The following is an 8066-nucleotide window of genomic DNA, read 5'->3' as shown; positions in this document are numbered from 1 at the left end:
GCCACTTTTAGAACCAAAGATTATGAAGGGAAGAAAATGAAAGAGGGAACGGAAGACTGAGGGGTACGTTAAATGTAGAATCTGTTTCCTGAATAAATTGGTCAGTGAAGGATTTACATTTCCTGCTTCTAACCCAGCACATTTCTCCATGAAAGTGAACTATAGGAAGAAGCAGTACTCTTAATTAAAGAGGGAAAGATGACCATTTTCAAGAAGCTGAAGAATTTTCCCCTCTTCCAATATATAATATAGTTATGAAGAACAAGTTTAAGCATGAATTGTTAGTGGACAAGTGAACAACAAGGAAAAATGTCCCTTAGCTTGGCAGACAGATCTTTGCCTCTGTCCTCAGAGTGTGACTCTATGGCCTGTTTCCTGTCATTCTCCTTTATCTTCCTATCCTCCCCTATTCCTGACTTCCATAGCATTTATGCTAAAATGTATCAGCTCAGGCTCAGGGCACCTAGCTGTCAACCCTAGCTACACAACTTACTGTGGTAACTAGTTCTCCAAAGGTGGCCTTTGTGCGCATCTCTTCCCCAAATTCATATTCTTGTATAGCCCCCCTGCACAGCGAATCTGGACTGGGCCTATAACTCACTTTGGTCAACAGAATACAGTAGAAGTGAAGCTATTTCAGTTGCACGTAAAAGCCTTAAGAAAACATGGCAGCTCCTGTTTTTGTGCTTTGGGGAGCCCTGAGGTCCCATGTAAAAGATCTTGTTACCCTGCTCAAGAGACCACATAGGGACATCAACCACTTGTCTGTGAAGCGACCCATAGACTCCATAGAGAGGCAGGTCCAACCTTCCAGCTATCCCCACAAACACACCAGATATGCCAGATCATCTGGAACACTCCAGCCCACTCGAACCAAAAGAATACTCCAGCTGAGCCCAGTCATGCTAGAATCATGAAAAACAAAACAAAACAAAAAACCTTGTTTTTTAAATTTTAAGCTACTGAGTCTCAGTTTGGATAGTTTGATAGCAATAGATTATTGAAACACACACTAACTGTGAAAGCTTGGGAGTCACTTGACCTTATTAATTATCTCGTTTTAAAATTGGAATTCTAATAATAACAATTAGTTCATGGGGTTGGTGTATTAAATTAGCAAGACATGAAAAACTCTTGGATCCATATTTAGCATATAATTGTCCCCAATAAAATATTTATTATTACTTTACTGGCTTTTCACAGTTCTCCAAATTTTCTAGGCCATTTGATTGCACTTGTTTGACTTGGTCTTATCCTCATATGGTGGTTAGATGACAAAGAATATCTGTGAAATCCTGAATTTACATTCTCATTTGGTCATTCACTATTGCAGAAATTTCTTTGATCATTGTCTGCAGAATGGCCATAGTAACACCTGTCTCTGATTGCTGGTAGGAGGTTCGAAAATGTTAATATATGTGAGGAATTTATGTATATTAGTAACTTAATAACAATAGCAGTTATCAAATGGGCACAAGTATTAGTCTTTGGACAAATATCTCTTCTGTGAAGTCTTCCCATGTTCCTATAGGCAAAATTCTTTCCTCTTACTTCTGTGATCCCAAAGTAATGTGTGAAATGCCTCATGATATATACAAGAACCTCATGTTTTCATTTGTCTGTATCAGTGTCTGTTCAAATGAACTGTGAATTCCTCAAGGAGAAATTGACTTAGAGTCATGACTTAGTCATTCTACATAATGTGCTTATGTTATAGAATATTTCCAGTAATCAACGTCTGCCCCCCACCCCCTGCCCTTTTTTCTTTTGCCTGCCTGGGATGTGATACTCTTCTGTCCCTGAGGAATTAACTGCTGTATAAATCTTGGTGGAAGGCAGAACCTTACTTCTCATTTTAAAAACAATAAATTCCACCACTCAGTCTTCTCAACTCTTTGCAGCAAGGGAATGGACATGGTTTCACCAGTTAGATCGGATACTTGTATCCATGATTTTCACCCTGGAGTAAGTGACCCAAAGAGGAATAGAACATTCATTTCAGTGCAGGCAACAGGGTGACTCAGGCAGACAGGGACCAGAGTCAGCAGTGTGATGGTGACTGTCATGGGTGCCCAGCAGCAGTAACAACAATGTCCCAACCTGATTTTCCCTGTGAGTGGGAGGGCTGTGGTGCTCACCACTTACCCACTACAGGTTCCTGACACTTCCACAGCCTGATTCTCCAGGCTTCCCTTATTTAGTGCCTGTGAGATCTTTGTTATTCTCTTCTGAATTCATTTTCTTCTTAACCTCCCAGAAGTGACATTAGTTGTTTACAGCCAAGAACTCTGACTAGCACAATACCCTTGGGAAGAGAATCCTTGGAAGACTGGCAATAATGGGAATCCATAAAAGAGAAAGTTAGTAAGATTTTGTCTAATGAGAAAAATTGAGAGAGGAGGATAAAAGAGAAAATAGTCACAGAAGGAAAAAGAACAAATAGACAAGATAGTAGACAAGCACGGCTCTTTATGTAGTTGTCGAATTCTTGGAAGGTGAATAATAGAGGAAATAACAGCAACGGTACAAGAAAGGCAGTCATAGCAAAGAAGGAAAAGTCTCAGAGGTAAGACTTCTGCTCATCTTCAAACATCTCAAATGAGGCCAGGATCATGTCATTAGGAGAACTAGAGAAACACATTGGCCAAATTCTCAGATGGATGTCTTATTAGCATTTACATTGTTTAGCTTTACTGAAAGATTAAACACTTCATCAAATCGGCTATCTACTTCTCAAAAGTCCTTTATGTCAACTGCACAATGGAAAGGTGAGAGAAAAAACTGATCAATGTACACTCCATCGTTAAGTGTGTTTATTGCTTCTCTATTATCGGTCTGGAACATACAAGAGAGAAATGGAAATAATCAGTTGCTGGGGAGTTTTTGGTTCGGCAGAGTCAAAACCACAGCAGAGTGGAACTGTGAAATTTTAATGTATATTTTAAGAGGAACATGTGAATAAGATTTGATTTAAAAAATGAAGATGAATCATTCTTATAACAACTCACAAATATTTTTCAAAGTGAAGTGTTCAGATCCACTGAGAAGGAAGAATGATATATATACAGAGAATTGCACTCACAAATATCTTTGTTTTCTTCCCAGTGACTCAGCAGCCCTGGGTGGGAAGGGAATGAGAGAAGATAATACAGAGCGACACACATCTGGTTTTCTTAACCTCAACTAGGACATTCTTCACTCTGCCTAGGTCATTGCCATAATACAGTTTCTCCTCTGAATTCCTGGATCCCATGTCATTCTAACACAGGAGACAGCACACAATATCATGGCCATTTGTTTATGTTTTATATCCCCAATTAACCTTAAGAGGAGGGACTTGACTTAAAATGTTTTTATCACCCAACCGCAGAGGTAATAAAAAATGACACAGTAAAGGTGTTATTTTACTAATCGATAAATTTTTGCCAAGAGCCAGAAAAAATATTTTTAAAATCAATTTAAATATTTACCTTAGAGTCTGAAAATGCTTTCAAAGTGATAGGTAATTTGGGGAGGAAGAATGACATCTAAAGAAAATTGTCCCTTTACTTGCAACATCTCAACATTTCGGTAGAGTGGTTTAATTCTACTTACAGAATGCCAGTTAACAGGAGGAACTCTCTGCCCACATGGTCTGTCCTTAATTTAATAAATGCAGCATTAGGCCAAATTTGTTTCTTCTTGCCTTTAAAGCAGTTGTTGTCTATATTGGTTGTGATGAACTGCTTAACACCAATGTTGCACAATATAAAAAAAAGTAAACCATTAAATAAAACAACCTTGAGCCAAGGCCTTCCAACCTAAGTATTCCAGAGCCAAGTGCATTAATTTGCTCACAGTAGGCACTTAATAAATATGTGTTAGTTTGGTTTATAGCAAATATTACTTCAGACACTGAGTACACATGATTTCTAAAAATAAAAAATGTATAAACAAACAAAAAAGTGAATTAATTCATTTTTAAATGATGCCATTTTCCCAAATAAAATTATAATTCAATATTATTAATGAACAGTTTTCTGCTTTATTCAATTTGAGTCAGTGAGAATGTTCTCCTGGCAACAGAATGTCTCCAACCTATTCTTAATTTGATCCTTGTCTGCTCTACCCTGAGGTGAAAGGCAGATTGTGCAGGCCCCTGGGCTCTCTACTTCTTCTTGCTGTAAAAATGCTTATCACGTCCACCATTTAAAAAGTGCTGGGGCATCACCACTCCTTCATTTGTTGGAGGTCAAACTAAGTCCTTTTTAGCATGGTTCAGACTAAGTAGAGTAACTTCTTTTTCCATTATTTATTCATGTTAAATGATCCAGACACCATCTAACTTCAAGGACTGCTTATTTCTCAGCAATATAAATGAGAATCGTGTTACCTTAACTCTGAAGCAACTGGATATTGGTGGCGAGGGTTTCTCTAACGTGTCACTCCACTGTCCATCCCTAAACCTTTTGTGACCAGGCTGAAATGAATGGAGACTGTGTTGATTTCCTTACCAGAGAAGGAGGGCTGATGCAGCAGGCACTTCCTGTAAGATGTTATGGACTTTTCTCCAAACATATTGTCAGGGACATCCCCGACCTGCTGAGAGACAGCGGAAGAAGGTATCATGTCTGTTTTGATAAGGAGTTTCTAATCCAAGCAGAAATACACAAAGTAGGGCTGCCCTGATCCTCCACTCTCTCCCACCTCCTCCTTTAACCAGTGTCATTTTAACCCTTTTAGTGTGGCATAAAGTATATTTGCTCTGCCCTCTATCATATAGGTCATGGGTTGAATTGATATGTTGAGAATCAAACCCCCAGTATCTAAGAATGTGATTTTTTTTGGGGTGGGGAGAGGGAGAATAGTGTCTTTACAGAGGCAATCAAGTTAAATGAAGTCATTAAAGAGGGCCCTAATCCAATATGCCTGGCGTCCTGATGAAAAACAGCAATTTGGACACAGAGATAGACACACATAGAGGAAGACAATGTGATAACAGAGGCAGAGATTAGAATAATGCAGCTTCAAGCCAAGGAACGCCAATGGTTAATGGCCACTACCAGAAGCTAGAAAGAGGCAAGGAAGGATTCTATCCAGAGTCTCAAAGGGAGTATGGACTTGCTGATCCCCTTGATTTTGGAGTTCTAGCCTCCAGAACCGTGAGGGGATACATTTCTGTTGTCTTAAACTACCCAATTTATGGTAATCTGTGACGGCATCCCTACCAAACTAAAATAGAATGTTATGTTCTAATTTAGTGCTCTCTCTATACAACAATAGTAGATGAGATAAATCATGTTACCTATATAGATAGTCAAGGGTCCACAAGGTTGTCAAGACTGAAGTACCATTTTTGAAATGTTTGTTTCATAAAGAGAAGAGAGTGAGTATGGAATGTTAAATATCATATTCCAAAACTATTAGCAGTGTGGAATAAACCTATAATGGACAGACTCCTAAAGATGGTGGGCGAGGGTAGGGATTCTTTAGTTGTTTTTGTAACAACAAGGAGTAACGACTTGAAAGTAAATTAATGTTGCCGTTTTTTAGAAGTAAAAACAAGGATTTATCTATTGATATTTTACTAGTTTCTCCTAATTACTTTCTATTGGCCTTGTTTCCTTATCATAATCAGAAATCAAATTAATTAAGTTTTTATTGTTTTTTATTGGTTTTTTATTGTTTTATTTTTTTTATTTTATTGTCTTAAAGTATTTATTGTTCTTCCCAGATATAACATGGTGTGCCTTAGATATCTAGATTTTATTGTTTCAAAACTTTCATAATAAAAACCAGAAATCTACATGTTCAGGGTGAGATAAAGCCACACAGCAGTTACCAGACTGGGCTTTGGAGATAAAGAGAATAGCTAGATGACTCAATTTTTTCATCTGGTAATGGTAAATTCATACTTGTTTTATATAAATTTTAATAAGGATTTTAATAAGAAGTAAATCATGTAATAATCATCATCATGGTGCGATAAGTGGAAGTTCCTGTTCTGATTTTTTTTAATTTTCTTTTAGTTTACCCTAAAAGGCATATGCAGTTCTTCAAAAGAAAAGAGCATGTTTTAAAAGCATTGGTGTGAAGCTCATCCAGAGGTACTGCAAATTCCTAAAGAGATCAATTAAATTAAAGAAAAACTATTTTACTAGACTTTTGGTTGCATCTGATATAACTCCTTAATTCATCTTTAATAGATGTTGCCTAGATGATTTTCATGAATAAGATCGATTAAGGATAAGATAAAACTGCATTTTTAATGATATCTAACAGTGTGGATCCCTGAAAGCTTTCTTACCATATAATCCATCTTTTCTTTTCCCACGAAAGCTCTCATTACATCATGCTATATCACTCTTTGGTTGGTTTCAAATCAAACACACTCAGTTTACAAGTCAAATGATTTCCCCACATGCCAGAGGCATAAACATTGACTTTAAATTAAAAAAAAAATCAAGTTGTTATTATTCTGTCTTTGAAAATCAATGAGTTTAGTATTGGGAATTAGTCTTTTCTTTCCCTCAGTACCAAAGAATCTTGTCAGAGTTCCTCTGACATGGTTTTGATGTTGTACAAAGCCAAAGGGAATCAGTTCACACCCCTGCAGCTATTTTGCTCTGCTTGGATACCTGGGGAAAAACACTGCTCTGTTGGTGTAACAATCAGAGAGCTTCTCACAGGGAGAACCTGGGAAAACAGTCTCAAGCTGTTACTAGGTCAAATAGTAGCTCCCTCTTGCAGCTCAACACATGCAGATGAAGATTTGTCAATGATTCCATAGTTTGCAATAAAGAATTTGTAGCATCCCTAGGTACAGTGGGGAGAAGTGGTTTGCATACTGGCTATTTGGGCAAAACACCAGGGACTTCAGGCAGCCATCCTGCAGGCTGTAAAATCACAGGGAGACAGAAGAGTCAAATGCCAGCCTGTCAACCTCCTTCAAGAAGATGGATGGGACTATCAATAAGCCAATAAAGCAAAGGCAGACTGATGCACAACAGTGGTGCCTGTGACAAGGAGTTGGCTAGAAGAGTGACAAGGCAGAAGTCAATAAGGCAGCTTATTACAGCCAAAGCTGTTAAGTGACATCATCATCAATAAGTAGAGACTGAGTCACCTGGGAGAATTCATGCGCCTTCAATCAGCAAGTCAGAGTGGGTGGCAGATACAGCTCTGTGTCTCATCCTAGGAACAGTATAAACTCATTCTCCACTCTCTACAGTAACTGTGATTCAGAGACAGAAGGATGGATGCCACACACCTGGACCAATGATTTCTCGACTCTATGCTGCAAGGCAGGTTTGGGAGGGAGGTGTGTCGACCACAACTTTAACTTCATGCCATGTCACTCTTTCTAGCTTATCACCACAACAGTGCTATTTTATTTTTTGAAGATTATTTTTCAATAATTTTTACCCAAGAGCCCAAACTGGTTAAAATGCAGTTACTCTGCAGTCCTATTATAACTTACATGGACTTGTCAGAAAGCATTAGCCTATCAATAAATATTCGATGACGGCTCGTTGTCAAAATGTGCAAAAGTATTTCACACAGGATTGTATATGCATGTCTTTCTGTGCACTATGGAATAAAGTAAAATCAGAAATAATTGGGAAAAGTTTCATGTAGGTTGTGGAAAGTCAAGATTACTATCATCTGGGAATATTATTTATTTGAGATCTCAAACAGTTCTAATCCATATGTCAAAAGGAGACCATTTCAAATATTTTCGACTACCTCATTTCTCCAAAAAAAGTGTATATTTTTTGTAGATATGGCCTTTCTATTATATTATATGGCTGAATATACTGATGAGATAATCTAGGGAGGAAACACATGTTAACATATTATTTTATACCATCATTATTAAGAAATTTATTTATAAAAGAGGTAGCTAACGCAGATTTATCGATATATTGATAAGCCATTCATTCCAAAATTAGAGGACTCAGATAAATTTGTTTGTTTCTTTAGAGAAGTTTGTTTTAAGTTCTGCAACTGCATTGAATCTTATTCATCTTAACTCTACCCACCCTTCACCAGAGAAGTATAAAAATCTCAGGAGATTCAATCCCAGG

Source organism: Aethalodelphis obliquidens, unplaced genomic scaffold, assembly GCF_003676395.1.
Source record: "Aethalodelphis obliquidens isolate GAN/ISIS:26980383/991018 unplaced genomic scaffold, ASM367639v1 scaffold21, whole genome shotgun sequence".
Taxonomy (NCBI): Eukaryota; Metazoa; Chordata; class Mammalia; order Artiodactyla; family Delphinidae; genus Aethalodelphis; species Aethalodelphis obliquidens.
This window is presented reverse-complemented; position numbering follows the sequence as displayed.